This window comes from Cavia porcellus, unplaced genomic scaffold (genome assembly GCF_034190915.1).
Source record: "Cavia porcellus strain 051 isolate PalLab524CR breed Dunkin Hartley unplaced genomic scaffold, mCavPor4.1 scaffold_21, whole genome shotgun sequence".
NCBI classification, from domain to species: domain Eukaryota; kingdom Metazoa; phylum Chordata; class Mammalia; order Rodentia; family Caviidae; genus Cavia; species Cavia porcellus.
This window is the reverse complement of record NW_026947504.1, coordinates 19,310,695-19,331,850: the sequence shown is the minus strand read 5'-3', so window position 1 is coordinate 19,331,850 and position 21,156 is coordinate 19,310,695. Positions and strand designations below refer to the sequence as shown.

Here is a 21,156-nt window from a genome sequence, read left to right as displayed (position 1 = left end):
TTTATTTGAACTTCTACAACTTCTGGTATTCATTACTGGAGGTAAGCAGAAAAGCAAATGAAAAGTTTGCTTTATCTGCTAGATACAAAGAGTTTGGTCTTTATGAAGCTTTCACAAAGCTAACATTTCCATTTAGTACTTGGAGTGGTTTATAATAATTACAATTGCAATTATTTTAATGATAAATTAGATACTTTAGAATTGCAAATAACTACTCTTGGTTTATTCTTAAGATCATAACTCGATAATTCAAATTTATTGAGTCCTTTAAAATTCTGGAAAATATAGAGCTTTGGCCACATGTCAAATTATGACATTATTAATAGGTACTTGGACTAGAGATTATGAGTCTATTGTGATGATGTAATGCTGGTGGCACAGTAAATCATTGGATGATTTGCTTGTGTGGCTAGTTGGATGTATCTTTTTTTAGAAGAGGTAGATATAAAGCTTGGGATACAATGAGTCATTTACAGCTTTTCCTGCAAAATGAAAACACAACCATTTTCAGCATGTTCACTTGCATAGAAGAGGAATGAAATAGATGAAGAATCTAAGAACTAAGGTAATTCTTGTTAATGAATAAGGGCAATATATTAAATACCGGTACATTCTTTCTAACCATAAAAATTGCAATTAAATGAGAATTCTACTTATTTTGAAGTCATACTCCCAGTAAAGATTTTGTAAATTTCAAAATGGTGTTTTATACTTCGTTTGGATCTTCTCCTGAAAAATATATTGAATGTTTAATAATTTATTTCTTTTTTTTTTTTTTTTTATTTAAGAGGAAAAAGAGAAAAACACAAAACAAACCAAAGCGGCGTAAGGGTACACGCAATACAGAACTACAAAACAAAACAAAACAAAACGAAACAAAAAACCATAACAGTAAGAAATTACCTGCTAGTAGATTACACACTATTTTCTTGAAAATAGTTCCTCAAATCACAGTATCAAAGAACACAAGGTGGACATTCAAACAGGGAGACTGCAAACAGCTGTGTTCAATGTTCCAAAAACATTGATAAAGTCAGCTATTTAACACCCCCAAACACACTTGCTGTTATATCCGTTAGAGCTCTTTTTCTTTTTTTTTTTTCCCTCTCTTTTTTACAACAAAATTTACACATCTTGGATTTTATTACTCCTTAGTGCTTATTACTTTCTTTGGGGGGGGGGGGAGAATACAGTCAAATATGGCAAAACAAAGCTGTCAGTCAATACCAAGGATAGACATAGCACATGGTGTAGAACAGAGTACAAGTTTATCAACAATGGTTATCAACGTTGTCCCTTGTTTCCTTAAAAAGAATTGTCTATCTTATTAGATATTATAAAGTTGGACAAAACAGTAGAGAACAAGACCAATAAAACTTAGGCATTGTAAACATTACAGGACTTCCAAAGAAGACAATAGTCAAACCAGAATGGGTATCTTAGTGTATCTTATTGTCATCAAAGTAGTTGCCTATGTCTTCAAACTTGATACTATCATATAGAATGGAACAGAGTCTAATCAGTCAAAACAAGATCGTGGGAGTACTACAGGACTTCAAAACAAGTTAATAGGAAATCGAAAAGAGTTACTATTTATATATCCTAATTTTTTTGAATTTTTTCTTTAATTAAGACAAACATAAGAAATGACTAAATAATTTTTTTTGAAACAATAAGGGGGAGATTGAGATAAAACAGGACATAACAATATAACAATAGAGGTCACAGCATGACTGTTTCAATAACCTAGTACTTCACCACTATATAACCTGATTTAATAGTAGTTACCATAGTGTCTTTTTCCTTGAAATATTTGGGTAAAACTTCATATACTCTAGCTTCAAATATTTTCATATCAAGAAGCCCAGAATAAAGCCTTTCTAATTAATGAGTGAAAACTTTATAAGGCTTCAAGGCCACCTAATGGGGAATCATGATTACCACATATTTTTATATATTTGAATCATTACTTATATTAGGGAAACTATTCGGTATTCACACATGCGAGATTGATTTATTTCACTTATGAGTATGGTCTCAAGCTGCGCCCATTTATTGATAAATATCTCAATGTGATCCTTCTTTATAGCTGAATAATACTCCATTGTATAGAAATACCACAACTTTTTTATCCATTCCTCAGTTGATGGGCACTTGGGTTGTTTCCAAGATCTGGCGATTACAAATTGTGCTGCTATAAACATAGGTGCACATATATCACTGTGGTATGATGCTTTCAGTTCTTCTGGAAATATGCCTAGAAGTGGAATAGCTGGAATAAATGGGATTTCCAGTCCCAACTTTTTGAGAAATCTCCAGACAGATCTCCACAAAGGCTGTACCAGTCTACACTCCCACCAGCAGTGCAGGAGAGTTCCTTTTTCCCCACAGCCTCTCCAGCATTTGTTGTCGGTTTTCTTGATCCTGGCCATTCTTTCAGGAGTGAGATGGTATCTCAGTGTGGTTTTAATTTGCATTTCTCTAATGACCAATGATGATGAGCATTTTTTCATGTATTTATTTGCCATTTGCATTTCTTCATCTGAGAATTGCATATTCATCTCAGATGCCCATTTTTGGATTGGATCTTTGAATTTCGGAGGTCTGAGTTTCTTTAATTCTTTATATGTTTTAGACAAGAGGCCCTTGTCTGAGAGAGAGTTCATTAAAATCTTTTCCCAGTTTGTGGGTTTTCTTTTCACTATGCTGGAGATTTCTTTTGATATGCAGAAACTTTTTAATAAGAAGTGGTCCCAGTTATTGATTCTGGGAAGTATTTCCCGTGCGGTTTGAGTCCTGTTCATGAATTCTTTACCTACTCCTATGTCTCCAAGGTTTCTACCTAATTTGTCTTCCAATAGATTTAGTGTTTCTGTTTTAATATTCAGATCCTTGACCCATTTAGATTTTAATTTAGTACATGGTGATAGACATGGGTCTAGCTTTAGTTTTCGGCAAATGGAGAGCCAGTTTTTCCAGCACCATTTATTAAAGAGACTGTCGTTCTTCCAGTGAACCTGCTTGGCTCCTTTATCAAAAATAAGGTGGTTGAGTGTGTTCGTAGTTGTGGTTGTATCTTCTAATCTATTCCACTGATCTTCAGCTCTGTTTTGATTCCAATACCATGTTGATTTTACTACTGTTGCTTTGTAGTATAACTTCAAGTCAGGGATTGTGATGCCTCCTGCTTTGTCTTTGCTGCTTAGAATTGCCTTTGCGATTCTAGGTCTCTTCTGGTTCCAGATGAAATTTAGGAGTGATTTCTCTAGATCTATAAGGTATGTTGATGGTATTTCTATTGGGATTGCATTGAATCTGTATAACAGTTTTGGGAGAATGGCCATTTTCACAATGTTTGTTCTTCCTATCCATGAGCAAGGGATGTCTTTCCATTTTCTGAGATCATCTTCAATTTCCTTTTTCAGTGTAATATAATTTTCACTGTATAAGTCTTTCACTTCTTTCGTAAGAGTAATTCCTAAATATTTCATTTTTTTGCTTGCTAATGTGAATAGTCCAGTTTCTCTTATTTCCCTCTCTGTAATTTTGTTGTTCGTGTATAGGAATGCTATTGATTTCTGAGTATTGATTTTGTATCCAGCCACATTACTGAATTTATTTATTGTATCTAAGAGTATTTCAATGGAGTTTAGGGGGTCTTCTATGTAGAGTATCATGTCATCTGCAAACAATGATAATTTAACTTCTTCTTTTCCTATCTTTACCCCTTTTATTTCTCTTTCTTGCCTAATTGCTCTGGCTAGTACTTCCAGTACTATATTAAATAGGAGTGGTGATAAAGGACATTCTTGTCTTGTACCCGATTTTAAAGTAAAGGCTTTCAATTTTTGGCCATTTAGTATGATGCTGGCTGTTGGTTTGTCATAAATGGCCTTTATTATATTGAGGTAAAGACCATTTATTCCAATTTTCTGTAAAGTTCTTATCATGAATAAGTGTTGGACCTTATCGAAGGCTTTTTCTGCATCTATAGAAATGATCATGTGATTCTTATTTTTGGCTTTATTGATATGGTGGATTACATTTATTGATTTGCGTATGTTGAACCATCCTTGCATTCCTGGGATGAATCCCACCTGGTCATGGTGTATAATCTTCTTGATGATTTGCTGGATCCTATTTGCCAATATTTTATTGAGGATTTTTGCATCTGTGTTCATTACGGAGATCGGTCTATAGTTCTCTTTTATAGTTGGGTCTTTCTCAGGTTTTGGTACTAGAGTAATATTTGCTTCCAGGAATGACTTAGGAAGGATTGCTTCCCTTTGAATTTCATTGAATAGTTTGAGGAGTGTCGGCATTAGGTCTTCTTTATATTTCTTGTAGAATTCTGCAGTGAATCCATCTGGGCCTGGGCTCTTCTTGGTGGGCAAGGACCCAATTACATTCTCAATTTCATTAGCAGAGATTGGGTTATTCAACAGTTTTATATCCTCTTGATCTAGCTTTGGTACTTCATATGCTTCTAAGAATCTGTCTATTTCTTCTGTGTTATCAAACTTTTGAGAGTAGAGGTTTTCGAAATAGGTATTGATGATCCTCTGTATTTCTATTGGGTCTGTAGTGATTTCTCCTTTTTCATTTCTTATTGCATGAATTTGAGCTTTTTCTTTCCTTTTTTTAATAAGGTTGGCTAGGGGCTTATTGATTTTATTTATTCTTTCAAAGAACCAACTCTTTGATTCGTTGATTCTTTGGATTGTTTTCTTAGTCTCTATTGCATTGATTTCTGCTCTGATTTTTATAATTTCCTCTCTTCTTTTGGCTTTGGGCTTGACTTGCTCTTCTTTTTCTAGCTGTTTGAGGTGTAGCATAAAGTTATTTATTTGTATTCGTTCTGTTTTCCTGATGTGGGAACTCAGTGCAATAAATTTTCCTCTCAGAACGGCTTTCATTGCATCCCACAGATTCCGGTAAGTTGTATCTGCATTTTCATTTTCTTTTAGGTATTGTTTAATTTCTTCTTTAATTTCTTCTGTGACTCACTGATTACTCAAGAGTGTGTTATTTAGTTTCCATGTGTTTGCGGAATTTTTGCAGTATCCTTTGTCATTAATTTCTAATTTCAGAGCGCTATGATCCCATAATATGCAAGGGATGATTTCAACTCTTTTGCATTTGCTTAAATATGTTCTGTGAGCTAATATATGGTCTATTTTAGAAAATGATCCATGTACTGCTGAGAAGAATGTGTATTCTGATGTTGTTGGGTGGAACATTCTGTATATGTCTATCAAACCCATTTGTTCACAGGTGTGATTCAGTTCTGTTATTTCTTTGCTCATTTTCTGTCTGGTTGATCTGTCCCTTGGTGTCAGTGGTGTATTAAGGTCTCCTGTTACAATTGTGTTACTGATAATTTGAGTTTTCATTTCTGTTAATAATTGTTTTATATAACTGGGTGCTCTGGAGTTTGGTGCGTATATATTTAAGATAGTTATCTCTTCCTCTTGGAGTTTTCCCCTTACGAGTATGTAGTGACCTTCTTTGTCCTTTATGGTCATTGTTGGTTTAAAGTTCACGTTGTCTGCAAACAGAATGGCTACTCCTGCCTTTTTTTGGATTCCTGCTGCATGAAGAATTGTTTTCCATCCTTTGACTTTCAGTCTGTGAGTATCTTTCTGGGTTAGATGGGTTTCCTGTAAACAGCATATGGTTGGATTTTGTTTCTTGATCCATTCTGCTAGTCTGTTTCTTTTGATTGGTGCATTGAGACCATTTACATTAATGGTTATTACTGTTAAATGCTGGTTAATTGTAGGAACGTTATCTCTCTGCTGTTGCATCTTTATCTTTCGGTTCTGTTTAATTATTTGCTTTGCTTAGTGGTTTTTTCCTTTGTGTATCTAAACTGTCTTTCAATATTTTTTGCAGGGTTGGTTTGGTGTTCATGAAGTTCTTCAGCTGTTCTTTGTCATGGAAGTATCGTATTGCACCATCTATTTTGAATGATAGTTTTGCAGGATATATCAGTCTTGGTTGGAAATCATTTTGCTTTAGGATCTGGAATACTTCACTCCATGCTCTTCTTGACTTTATCGTTTGTGCTGAGAAGTCTGCTGTGATTCTGATAGGTTTTCCTTTATAAGTGATTTGTCTTTTCTCTCTGACAGCTTTTAATAATCTATTCTTGTGTTGGATTTCTGGGATGGTGACTATTATATGTCTGGGTGTAGTTTTATTTTGGTTATGACTGTTTGGAGTTCTATATGCTTCACTGATCCTGATGTCAGTTTCTGATCTCATGCTTGGGAAATTTTCAGCTATTACTTCTCTAAATATCCTCCTGATATCCTTCATGTTGTCTCCCTCTCTTTCATTAATCCCTATCATTCTTATGTTATTCTTCTTTGCATCGTCTTGCAGTTGTTGAATTGTTGTTTCCTGGTTCCTTGTTATTTTCAAAAGATCTTTCCTTTCCTGTTCACTAGCTGCAATCCTGTCTTCAAGGTCTGAAATTCTATCTTCACTTTCATTAAGGCGGTTTTTACAACTTTCAGTGGAGTTTTTTATTTCCTGTATATCTCTGTGCATCTGCATTATGTATTCTGTTTGTTTCTTATATTGCTCGTCTAGGGATTCTATCTTTTTGTTTAGTTCCTCCAATTTTTTACCTGTGTTTTCTTTAGATATATTTAGAATCTCTTTCATTTCTTTTATCATTTCCTTTTTTATCTGGGAGATTATTTCGAGTTTGAATTTCTTTAAAGCTTCCTGGAGTTGCTTGTCAATTTCAGTGGCTATTGTGTCCGATATATGAGGTGGATGGGATATATTTTCTTCTATATACATCGCTCCTAGGGTTTCTTGAGATGGGCTGGAGGTTTGAGGTTGTAATTTGGTCTTTCGTTTTGTCATTTTCCTATATTTCTGTGTTTCAAGTGTTATTTGAAAGCTTCCTCAGGATCTGTTGAAAATCCCCTTCTATGTTTGGAGCTACTGGGACTCTGGCGCCGCGCTACTCCAAGCCATTAGGCCTACAGAACCAGTGGCCCTCCTCTGCCAGCTCAGAACTCCACAGTTCGAGACAAGCTGGGCCTCAGGGACACTGTGCGCCCACCTGCCCCTTGGAAGCTCCACAGTTCTTCAATCGCAGCCGGGTTAGGGTACTCACCACAGGCCGCAGTGCTTCAGGAACCTGTGGACCCTCCCTGGTTGCAGAGATATCCACAGTCCTCCAGACACGCAGAGAGGCCGGTGAGGGCACCCCAGATCTGCCCAGCTCCTCCTCTGCAGACCTATGGCCAGGCGCGGCAGCTAAACAGGCTGGGCTAGGCTGGTAGTGTGGGCCAGCCCACCTATCGGGAGCTCAGCAGGTCTCCAAATGAAGCCGGGAATGGGGAGGCTGATGTGGAAGCCTCAAACCCACCTCTCCCCTTCACTGCACCTGGAAGCCTGAGGGAACTCCAGCAGACTGGGCGCAGATATCCAGAGTCCTCCAGACACGCAGAGAGGCCAGTGAGGGCACCCCAGATCTGCCCAGCTCCTCCTCTGCAGACCTATGGCCAGGCGCGGCAGCTAAACAGGCTGGGCTAGGCTGGTAGTGTGGGCCAGCCCACCTATCGGGAGCTCAGCAGGTCTCCAAATGAAGCCGGGAATGGGGAGGCTGATGTGGAAGCCTCAAACCCACCTCTCTCCTTCACTGCACCTGGAAGCCTGAGGGAACTCCAGCAGTCTGGGCGCAGAAATCCAGAGTCCTCCAGACACGCAGAGAGGCCAGTGAGGGCACCCCAGATCTGCCCAGCTCCTCCTCTGCAGACCTATGGCCAGGCGCAGCAGCTAAACAGAATAATTTATTTCAATAATTATGAACCATTCGCATGTAGCTGAGTTTTTCTAGTAAAAATAATTTGCTTTCTACAAATACTATTGATGTTATAAAAATTTACTTTATATATTATACTTGATATAGTTTATATTGAACTCTTAAATAACTGGCAAAATAAGTGTTTCTATTTCCAAGTACTTAGCATTCAATTTAAAAAGAAACATAAATAAAATTTGTAAATTAATCAAGTGAAATAACTCTTTAAGTATGCTTTACATAATTGCTGCTTTGCTCTGGCTTAGGTTAACTGTTGATGCAATTACGTGTCGCATTCTGACCATGTCTCTAATATGGATATGGCCTTAAGATCTTTACTGGATGAGAAAAGCTTGGCCTGGCAACATAAATCTGCATTCACTCATTTAAGCTGTCCTAACTTTGGAACACTGAATTGAAAAAATAACATAGTTCTTTGGGTTAAACATGTAATTATGATCTTTAAGTGTCCTTACTTTAAATAATTATTAAATTAGGACAATCCAGACAAGTGCAAAATCAAAGAACCAATAGTTTCACAAAATATTACTTACTGAATATCTAAAACAAGTCTAGAAAGGTATGTAGATTTATCTTCCTAGCATTTTGATCCTTATCTTTATGCAGATTAGACAGAGGATAATATTAAGTGGCATAATTTGTGTCATTTCACATATCTCTGAAAATAAACTTTGTTTCATTTTTGTTACAGTGAATTCTACAGAGACAATGTATGTGGTTTTGAAATTTTCCATTAATTGATTGGCTTTAAAATATAGGTTCATAGAGACCGTGAGCTTGACTTTTCATGTTTTTTTATGTAGAATCTTGTCACTACTTAAATAGTAGTGATTATGAGATATCACACATATCATTCTTAAGAATAATTACAAGAGATATTTTTTCCCACTGAAGGAAGATTCAGTGAACCTGAAGGAAACTCAAGAAACAAACCTTGATCTGGTGCAATCAAGAATATTCTGAACTAAATGAGTAGATAACACTTCTGCGTGCATGTGTGTGCACGCGCGTACTTATGAGCACTGGTGATTGAAACAGGGCCTCACACGTGGTACGCACATGCTCTACCCCAAGCTACATTCCTGGTCCCAGAAAACATCACCTTTTCAAATATCACTTCTGCAGCCTGGAACTTTTTGCACTAATTCGAAGGATTAAAAAACATTAGATCCAAACGTTCCAAAGAGATTTTGGCTGCCTGTTGGTCAGGCTAGAATCTTTCCATTATGGAGTCCCACATGTCTGAACTGACCCAGTGTAGGCATATGCCAAACCCCAGGTAAAAGCAGCTTGTAAGTCATCAAAATGAGTATATATAGCTTCTTAGTTTTAATACAACTAAATAGAAAGAGTTGCTACAGTTTAGAGAGAAACTAAATGACTCAAAATGATTTCCCATGCAAATTTAAGAAAGTACTTAGTAGCAATCCCAAATAATTAAATAATCAAATTAAATTTCTTCATAGAATGGAAAAATAGGGAATATTAGAAGTTTCTGTAAAGTTAAAATGAACAGAACTGGGCTGGTGAGGAGGAAATGAGAAAGAGGAGATGTTACAGTGTTGAGGATTCCCAGGTTGGTGTCCTAGTCCGAGCAATTTGACAACATGAGTCAGGAAACGCTGCAGGTACGAGGAATGCTGTTGTCCAAGAAAAATAAGCACATCCTCTTTCCTGTGCTACTATTCATATTCTTTAGCATTCTTTTGTACTTGATAAATTCAATAAAGGAGACAAAAATTGTTTCTCTTCGTTTTTTGACCAAAGTTCACTTTTTCAGGGGATACTGCAGATTTGGTCTTTAACACAATTAACTATAGATAACCTCACATGAAATTACTTAAATTGCAAAGACCAGCTATATAGTTTTTTTTTTTTTTTTCTAGCCAGAGAAGATTTGTGGATTGAAACCAAATTGAAAGTATTTGTAACCTGGAACCAACTTTGTATTGTGTTAGCATTCAAATATTTTTCTGATTATAACTATAACTATTGATATTTGGAGAAGATAATTGATTATAATTATTATAATATAAATAATCATGTAAGATGAGAAAACTGAGCTTCTATTCTATAAACAGATACAAAACTATCACACTGAAAGCTTTTTCGCTGTCAGATGAGTTAATTTAACAAATCAAGAATTGTGGACTGAGTTTTAAACATTTGGACACCATCTAGATTTGTTTAAACAAATTGTAAACAAGTTATACAATATCTGCATTAACTAGTTATTATACATTGTGATATATTAATATGCATATATTACTTTAGTTTTAAAAATCATTTGCAGATAAATACATGATAGTGAGAAAATTCCTCCAAGTCCTACTATTAAGTAGTAAATTACCTAGACTTGAATTACATAGTATCAAGAGTACACAAATGACCTTTACATAGCTTTTAAAAAATTTTTCCTGCAATGACATACAAAGAACAATTTTTTTGACTCTATAGGAGGAAAGGGACTTTGATTCTTCTAATTTTACTGCATTTATGTGTTAATTCTAATTGTGCAAGCTTAATAGTTTCTATTTGAAATTTTAAGTACTTTTTAATCCCTTATATCCTTTCAGTTTCTAATATTGAGAATGATGTCATGAACATACGTATGGAGACGTCAGACTACTGCAGGATTTTTAAGGAGGGGTAGTCATTTGGGGCTGTAAGAGATGAGACAGCTCAGTGTATGAAATTAGACAGCTCTGATTTGACTTATTGATCTTTTGTTCAAATAAGCCAATGAATCCAAATGAAATAGTTCATACAAAGTTCTTAACATTGAGTCTTACACACAGTAACCACATAAATGCTATTTCTGTTACAGTATCAGGCCTGAAGAACAAAATGGTTGAGTTTAAGAAGATTTGTAAGGTTAAAATGAGCATAACGGGGTTTGATTAGGGAGAGATGAAGAGACAGATGCAAAGTGTTGAAGGCTCCATGGTTAGTTTTGTGGCCTGAACAATATGAGCAAACAGGGGACAGGAAACCCTCCAGGAAAATTAAGTTTGAAGGAGTGGACTGAATCTGCTTTGGACTCTGTTTCATGTGCTCATAAAAGAGTTAAAAATTGGTATCTTGTAGACAGATCAAGAAGAGTTATGACATGGAAATATTAAGTGTGAAATCCTCAGTAAATAGATATTTAAATTTTCAGAGCCCAAGTGTGGCTGGACCGGAAGTGCAGCTTGAGTAGCAATGCATTCTGGGAAATTCCCACTGGAAAGGGCATCTGAGAGACTCAGCTGCTGCACAGGGAGCTGAGAGCAGTTATTCAGAGGAAAATCATCAGAAATGGGAAAGACAGGCAAGACGGTGCAGTGAGAAGAAAGGGATTTGAAGAGACCTCGTGTCTGGTCTCAACTCAGTCTTCACCAGCAAGAGTCCTAGTGGAATCCCCACTGCTGCTCAGATTATCTGTTCAAAACAAAATTCTTTATTTTATTTCCTGAAATTATATCACACTCCCAATTTTTTAAAATAAAAAATTCAGTGTTATCACACTAGCCACCGAGGCCAGAGTCACCCATGGCACTTACTGTTGTGTCGTATGCAAATAGGGCATTGCGTCTTTCTTCCAATACCATAGCATGGTTCCTTCTGAATTTTTCACAAGGATTAGAGTGACAAGTTTCCTCCTTTTTTAGAGCTACCCCTTTCTAAAAGAAAACGTCTTTATTTCTGTTGCCTAGATGTTTACAGAGAATTCCTACTGACCACATCTCCCACTCCCAGACACACTCTGGCATTCAGAGCCTCCCATTAATCCAACTTAAGCTACTTGTTCAAATCGGTGTCATCACTTGCAAGTCAAATGTTTCTGCTAAGCTCAGCCTGAGGAATTTTTAACTCAGACATTCCTGTGTCTTTGTAGTTTTCCTTGCCTAGAACATACTTCTTTCAGCACTCCAAGTCCTGAAGTATCATCTTAAATGCCTAAACAATCAAAGGGATTACTAAATAAATGTAGCCTCACAACTCCTTGGAAAAATGAACTGTGTTCTTTTTCTCAATTATATATGTATTGTTTCACATTACTGCTGTTTTCTTAGAATAAATGAACTTTACAAATCTTAGTAAATAAAAAGAATATAGTACTCTTTTAAAAAACACTGAAATTTAACAATTATTTTATTGCTTTATACCATTAGCAAAAATATTAAATAGTAAACATACTGCATTGGAACTCTATGTAATGTTTCTGCATATTATAAAAAGTTTTCATTACTTTACTGTACAATATGATTTTGTTTTTGATTTGAGATATTTTTACCATATTTAGTTAGACTTTGCTCCAATGATTTTAGTAGTGACAGCTCTGGAATTTTAGCAGCTGTCTTTTCATCATCTATTGCTTAAACAAATTATACTTGTTGATATAATCCATTATTTTTTAGAAATGCAAAAATTGAATCTTTTGGGGGGCAAAAGAATATTTAATGATTAAATGACAAGGTTTTTTTAAATCTGGTAAACAAAAAAATGTGTGTTAGACGTAAGCTTTCTGTTATTTTTTTTCTATGGCACGGTTTATGGATTTTTCTGGCTCTAGTTCTATGACAACTAACATATTTCATACATTTTAATGACAAAAATATCAGAAACTAACATAGCTTGCAGGAAAGCTAATCAATATAATTTTAAATAGCCACATGATTGCCTTTATCTTTTTCTATCTAGTAGCTCAAATACTCTCCAGTATACTTTTAAAAGTAAATCTACATTTATGTGAACATTATGTATTTAAGCAAAAATAAAAAGAAAAGAAAAAGCTTCCAGGGTTTAATTTTTAGGTAGCAAGCAAACTTATTTCATTTTGCTTTCAATTCATTTGGAGGAAGGATCCATCATCAAGTTAGATTGTTAATACTGAAACTATAGGGGAAATGCAATAAGCATCAATGGAATTTAATTCACCTACGGATTTTCTTTTTGAATCAACAAGTGTGTACATAGTTTAGTACTTGGAACAAGTAAAAGATATCTATATGATACTGTCATATTTTCAGTTCGGGCTTTATTAAAGCAAAACAAAATTTTTAAAAACATACATTTCTTTTACTTGGCCATAAAAGGCTATGATCCATTTTGATGTAGGATTGTTAGTCTACGCTTGGGGAGTATTTTATTTGAAAAGCAAATTTAATTGCTAGCATTCCAAAAAGATCTGAGAAGTCTTACTTGCAATGACTGTACTAAAATAGAAATGTCTTTATCTTTATACTCTTTTTATTGTAAGAGTGAGTGTTTTGTGGGCTAAATCCTGGCAGAATCATGAATCTAAAACTTTGCTTATTAATTGCTTGTAATTGTCTTCCTTTCTGCCACGTTTGTACTGATCAATGTACTGTTTGGCATAATAAATATTTTGGTTATTCTGACAATCATTCCAAAACATACTCAGCTCTCTATAAATCATGAGTAAGCTGATTTTACCGCACGTATTTCTTTCATTTATTGTAATTATATTCTTAAAGAAACCAGATGAGTTAAAACTGGAAAACAAACCCCCCAAAATTAATTACACACACACACACACACACACACACACCACACAGAAAATACCTTAAAATGTCTGACCACTAAGAACGGTTTCAAATCAAAGGATCCATGTGTTAAATAAGGAAGATGAGCTATTTTACAAAGATGGTGAAACACTGACCCCAAAAAATATCAAATCTTAAAAATATCAAATCTTTTTGTTCTTTAGCATTGCTCACGTTCACTTTGTTAAAGAGTTGAAAGACAGAATGCCAAACACATACATAAATGACTAGGAATGCTGTGCTAATAATTTCCAGTGGAAATCATCATTTAGTTGCCTTGTGAGATGCACTCTCTTCCCTGTGAATGATCCTTCCTACTTATTAAGCTATGTTGGAATAATCCAATTATTAACAAAAGTAAGTTACAGGAGGAGAGTCAGTGCTGTTCACCTAGGTGCTGATTGTTCCTTGTCATCATTACAGATGAGAGATAGTGAGTCCTATGAGATTGGCTGTCACATTAGTTGAGGAAAAAAATCTTTGGGCTCTACCAGTGACAGTTTTCCTTCAATTTAGGAATTCCTACTTCATTTTGATGCCAGCTGGAAATGAATAAAGCATTACAGAATCTTCTTTAGCTGTTGGGGAATATATATTCTCTCCAAAATATATATCTTTGGCATGGTCTAGAACTAAGGGGTCTTGGGTAATCGCTGTGCTGATCAAGGGTGGGAATTATTATTTTTAATTGCTAAATACATTGCAGTGTGTTTTTTTCCTTCTTAAGGAATTAAGAAATAGGCCCATGTTAGTTTAGATAAAGTTTTATAATCTAATAAGGTTTTAAATACATATTTTACAGTGACTTTTTACTACGAGGTTTTCTGCCTGTTTGGAAAAGTCCTATGGTAATGTTTTATATTATTTATGACTTCAAGAATTTTACAATTTCTTTAGAATTATATTTAGCATGCACAGATTAGTAGTTTCCTATGCTCTCAAACTGGTTGATTATATAACCTAAATCTACAAATTTATACCATAATTTCACATATGGTGTAAAATTTAATTTAATTAATCTAAAATATTTAGGCTGACAAGTATCTTACTAGCACAAAAATAATGTTTATGCTTTTCTAAAGTCCAGAATTAAAACATTTAACCAATAGTTATAAAATTTTGCATTTTACCATAGAATCGCAATACCTCACATATGACACTTCTGTTTTAGACATGTTCAAATTACATACTTCTTCAGATTGTAAATTAATAGACAAATATATTTTCTATAATCATGGTTCTTAGGTAAGACTATTCAGTTATTCAATAAATATGACATTAAGATGATATGACTCAAATCTCAAATAGCCAGTTCAATAACATTTTAATGTTATTCAAACATTAAAATGTTTGTTGCTTTTTCTTGCTGATCTATTTCAGACCAAGAATCAGTCAGAGCACCTACTATTCACTTTAATTTTAGACAAGATTATATTTTATTTAATTCTTCTTTTCACATTCACTTTGAGAAACATTAAGAAATCTTTATTTTTACATCATAATAATTTTAAGACTCAGTGTCACAATTTAAGAATAGTGTTCTATACAAGTTAAATACACAAATATAGTCTAATTGTTGGCTTCTTACAACAAGAGTGTAAAGCATTAACACACAAAAACTGTAGATCTAGTGGATTTCAGAATCCAGACTGGGCAAAATACAAACAAATGAATCAGAGATTCTTGCAGGAAAGGAATATTTCTACTCTAAAGTGGAGAGGTATTTTCAAATATCCCATTTTTCAAAAGGTTCCCAAATAAAATTGTGTTCTCTAGAAGTACATAGGCAATGTTGTTTGGTTAATGTGACAGAGACATAATAATGATTGGATTATATAAGGAACCAGTACAGAAACTTGTACGTGGTTCATGCATTTTCAATGAATGAGAGTTATAAAAGTAGATTCAAGTTGTACTATGTACATAGCTTGAAGAACCTACTGAAATCATGGGATGTTATTGTCTTATCTAATTTGGGTACCGTGTAAATTTGTAGATGATTGTTTATGGATGCTTGTGTAGCTCCTTTTTTACTTTAAAATGGAAAAAAGAATTAAAATGATGGTACAGAATTTCAAAACAAAATAGGAGATTAACAATGGTTAATATATTCAATATTGTTATCTTCAAAGTACTTCTTCATATTGCAAGATAGGGGCATAAAACATGATCACACAATGAAAGTATAAATCATTCCTTTTGATGAATTAGTGGTATATATATATATATATATATACAGACACACACACACACACGATAGCATCTTTTCTTTGAGTTAAACGTGCTTGCATCCTTTGATGCATTTGGGAGTTTGTTTGCCATCATTCACTGGTTTTTAGTGGACACCTCCTAAGCATAGTGATATTCAGAGAAAATATGGGGAAAATTCATGTAGATTATTTTTAAAATATGTGCATTCTTAGGAAATATACAAGTATATTTGAAAAGGGCATTTTCTTACAAAATAATGAAAAGAGAACAGAATACATTCATAACTTTATCTAGTACTTGATTCATCAAACATTTATGCTATCTACTCATGTCATAATTTAGGACTAGTCATTTCTAATGTGTAAAATGCATCTAACTAGACCTGAATAAAATTCATTTCTTCAGGTTGCAGTTATTCAGTAGTATATGGTCAATGCTTCAGAACATGCTGACACTATGATACCAATGACTTTCAACGTACATGGCCTTCCTTGAACTCCTCGAAGTTGTTTACGTATTTTTAAGCTATCAAACTAAGTTCTTAATAATACAGTATTTTTTTTACTAATACCACAAATAGTGTTATATAAAGATGCTCAATTTTTTACTGTAGTTTGCTTTTCCACAGTATTTCACTAATCATTTACCTTTTTAAATGGAAGAAAGAGTAACACAATTTGCTTTAACCAAGAGATGGACATCATAGCTACTCAGTTTATTTCACTCCTTATGATAAAGTTACAGTTAAAAATTTGCTAGAATTTTTTAATGTATCTTTTTTTATTTTCTATAAGTTTTGGATTCACTTTACTTGCATAAATTTCCTAACTCATCCTGGCATCTTAACCTGTGGGGTAAACCCTTTCCTCTCAATGGTTTCACCTACTTTGGTAAAAATAACTTCCTAAATGTTTACATTGATATGTATTGCTAGACCATTTTTGATCATTTTCAGAAAAATCTGTTAAGTAAAAATCTACTTCATATTTCTACAAACATCGATATTGTTGATTCTTCCTCAAATAAATCCCTTCCTGTTAGTTTATTGTCACAAAATCTTTTTAGGCAAAATCAAACCATGCAGTTCTTATTTAGTAATCAGAAGAACTGATGGAAGTAGACATTTAAATAATGAACATTGTTACTTAGTTTAATAATGTATACCTTCCTTTAAAAGAAGGTAAATTTTTCTTGGGACCAAGTTGATTGATTTGCCATTTGTATTTATGATTCTCATTTTCCAAACTATTTTTCTAATCATTTTTAGTTATGTAAATTACTGAACAAATTTCTCTCATCTTGTTTACTGTTGGACATGCAAGACATACTGTAGATACACTGCAATATAGTCTTAGAAATTATCACTAACATCCTAAGACAAGAAGATATTTTAATCCTTATTAGCGAAATCTATGCTGAAATTGTCTTAGTATTCACATAAGATTAAGTACAGGAAAAATCATAATTTTCTTAAATAGAAATGAACATCACTAAATCATTGAAGCATTTTATTTTCAAAACCTTTAGGACTTATTTTTTGATGGTATAGAGTGACTACTAAGATCACTTTTGTGTGTGTGTGCACGTTGGTATTGCTGTCAAAAAATCTGCTTTACTCAAAAATTATTGTGAGCAATTTTCGGAACTATTTAAATCTCTTCTAAAGATTACTGCTCCTTTTAACTCTAATAAAACTGAGATATCATAATCGTGCTGCCTTGGAGAATGAAAGAGTCTTCACTGATAGAATTGATTTATGAGGTACTTTGCTTCAAAGGTCCATCAGAGTAATATTAAACTACCTAGGAAACATTTTTTTTCAGACAATTTAAGGCTCTCTTTTTAAAACACACTAGTCAATATGTTATCCTTGTAAAAGAAATATCATGGCTTACTGTCTGGTACACCCTGTGTTTCTTTAATAGGCGGTGGTAAATTGTTATTGGCATTTCATCATTTCGGCTTTTAGTGGGTGCTTACAGTTTTACCTTGCTTCAAATAGTTTTAAATTTACCCAACATGTGTGAAGATGAGACTTAAAAGTAATTAAAAAGGGCCAGGGATACAGCTCAGTGGCACAGTGTCTGTCTGGCAAGTGTGAGGTCCTGAGTTCAATTCCCGGTAGCCACTAAATAAATAAATAAATATAATAAAATTTATTAGAAAACAACTGAGAAAGGAGATGGAAGTAAAAAGAAGGCAGATTTTGAAAATATCCAAGCTCTAAAAAAACTTTGATTTCATATTCTCTCCATGCTTTCATACTGCTTATTAAATAATTTGAGTATTGTAGCCTACAGTGTATGGATAACACATATACAATGTACACAGTAGAAAGAACTTAACCCACACAAGTATAAGTGAAAAGCATTTAGTGTGAACATAATATGTAAAATCAAAAGGACTGTATATAAAATCCTCCTTCTTACGGGACGTGCCTTGGTCACCTTTATAAATCCTTCCCTGATCATACCAGTTGAGTTGCAGAACCTCTTGATCCAAACATTGCCCTTCTCTTTACCCATTTTAGTTTTTTCCATTAGGAAGGGAACTTTCAGAAGTCATACTGCCTGCTCCTTCTGATCACAAATCAGGAAAGAGTCGCTTTTTAGTACAACTAATTATTTACATATTAAACAATTGGATGAAATTGTCCATCCCCACAGCAATTAGTAATCTGATTCTAAATCTATTATATGTCATTGTGTTTGTTCACAAATTTTTACTAAGACTTGAGATTCAGAGTGCTAGTATAAACAATCTCTGCTGTCTTTTCTTTTTTTTTTCTGGTACCGGGTCTCAAACTCAGAACTTCACACCTGCCAGGCAGGCACTGTGCCACTGACCTGTATCCTTGGCCCATTTTTTATTTTCTGCAGAAGACTCTGAACTTAGTGGTAATCAATAAATATTAGAAAACTTGATAAATGATGGAGTATTCAGAGACATTGCCACAGATTACAGTTTTGAGGAATTTTTTATTATAAATTATGTCTCATCACTGTTAGGTGGCACATTGAATAAGATTAGCCTTCGCTCTTATTTCTAAACTACAATATAATATAGAATAATTAATTATTTGGAGGTTTTTACTTCAACAGAAATTAGACCAAAATCTGTGGCTATGATGCGTGGCCTTACTTACCACAAAGGAAAAATAAGCCCCAGGTATATTACTTGCTAGATGTAGTATTAAAAGTCAGGTATACTAATTTTGAGGCCAAAATTATTTTGACTGTTTAGTAAAAAAATGTTGGTTTTAAATCATACTGATGTCATTTGATAAAACAATGAATTATATATGCCCAGTTATCAACCCAGGAAAATTATGATCATTCTTGAGTTTGTTTTCTGCAATAAAATAAGAATTCATTTAGCAGACATCTTGCAATTTTATTATTTCCATTTCAAATATCAGTTTATTTTTCACATACTTGTAATAGAAGTTTTACAGAATTATATTTTATGAAAAAACGATTAGTACTACTGGTAAGATCTTGATTTTTATTATTGAAACATTAGAAAAATTATGCATTAAAGCTACTATAAAATTTAATTTAATAATGACACTTTTTCTATCAGTGTCAAAAGCAGTAATGATACTGTTGTAGTAAAACCAATTACTAAACTTTCATTATTTCTTCAATAATACAGTTATTTTCAGGTTATGCCCAAATAATTATGAATCTTAATTATACAAGGACTGTAACAACATGTTTTCTTTTGTTTTCCAATTTTTCATGAAAGGAACTATTCAGCCATTATCTGTTAATATCATATAATTCTGAATTATCATATGTCTTCTTATTTCATTCTTGATATTCTGAAAACAATGATACATTACTTCTGTTTGCATATCCTTGGATTTAACTATGGAGAATTAAATGCAATAATCAAGACCAGGCTATGACTGACTGTTGGGTTACTTTGAAATATTGAGGACATTTTTTATCTTATCAGATTAAATTCATCTTTTTTTTCTTTTAAAACAGGGTTTCACTATGTAGTCCAGGCTGGCCTTGAACTCACTGCAGTCTTCTTGCCTCAGCCTTCCGAATGCTGAGATTACAGACATATACCACAACACCTGGCAGATTCATCTATTTAAAACTCTTAGTTTAGTTTAGTTTGCATTTCTTGAAAAAACAGTTCTAAGATGCATGATGTCTTTGTTTAGATAACTATGCTCATGTCATAAAGTGCTACTAACATGGAGGTTTCTAAGACCAGATGAAATGGTCAGTTCTCATAGAAGGTCAATAATTCATCAGATACAAAAAGAATATTATGCAGAAATATTTAAAAATTAAAACTTTGAAGATCACTTAACCAGGCATGATGGCAAATGCTTATAATCCCAGCTATTTATAGAAAGAAGGGGAGGGACACGTGAGACCAGCAGGTTGAGACTAGCTTGGAAAACATACCAAAAACTCCCTCAAAAACACCGAAACAAAACAAAGCAGATCAGTAATCTGCTGATTCATGTTAATGTTAATAATGTCAGAATAAAATTCCATTATTTTATGGTTAGTTTTTGTTTTTTTTTTTTTTTTTTTTTTTAGTGAATGTGACAGGTAGACAGGCTTAGTCCTAGTTACCATCTAACTGAGCAGAAAACTAGATGCATCAAAAGGTAATATTTAAAGATAACAAGCTATACAAATTAGTTATTAAAAGCAGTGCACATACTTTGATCAGTAATTTCCACATTCAGGCTGTATTGCATAATCAACGGTTTTGTTTGCTTGTTTTAAGTCAGACTACTAGATCCCATATGATATCACTGACTTAGAAATGCTATGCATTTATGTATGCAATAAATATATGTGTGTGTATCCAGTTTTTTTTAAAAAAAAAATCTCTCCTGAGTTGTAGTCTCAATGTGTGAGTAAACAGTAAATATTACATAAATGTGCATAGGTAGTTGGGATGATACAGATGTTTTCATGAAGGAAATGAAATTGAGATTGTGCTTTTAAAAGAAGCAAGGCATTTTATAATGAATAATATGAGCACAACTGTAGAACTGGGAAAAGAAATTGCATTGGCTTGATTAGTCTATAATAAAACATATGGTTTTTAATAAGAAAGTAGACCTGGGTGTGTGGTAGTGGACACCTGTAATCCAGCACTTGAGAGGCAGAGACAGAAAGAGCACTGAAAGTTCAAGGCCAGCCTAGACCACATAGAGAGACTCAGAAAGAGCAAATAATAGTAGTAATGAAGTGGATAAATGATAGTCCAAAGACGCTGGTGTACCGAGTTTTATCTTACAAGTCCTGGTGAACCAATGATTTTTGTATGAGGAGAGAGTCTATATGTAAACAAATTTTAATTGTTACATGCCAAATTAATATGCGGTTCACTAGAAGACAGGGAATTAAAGACAATTTAAGTAATATAGACTTGGTGTGAAGGAAATAAGATTTTGTACAAATCCTTAGGGAAATGAAGACAAGAAGAGATAAGCCTGTTAGTTCTCACAAAAGAGGAAATATACCGTAGAGAATGTGATCTTTATAAGTATTTATATAGAGACAATTATAA

The 21,156-nt window shown here is 33.8% G+C and overlaps 1 protein-coding gene across 3 annotated transcripts in view; it reads left to right on the top strand.

Moving 5' to 3' along the window:
• Adamts19 (ADAM metallopeptidase with thrombospondin type 1 motif 19) overlaps window positions 1-21,156 on the top strand; it is a 234,747-nt gene that overhangs the window by 207,009 nt on the left and 6,582 nt on the right. The gene's annotated exons all lie outside the window — the stretch shown is intronic.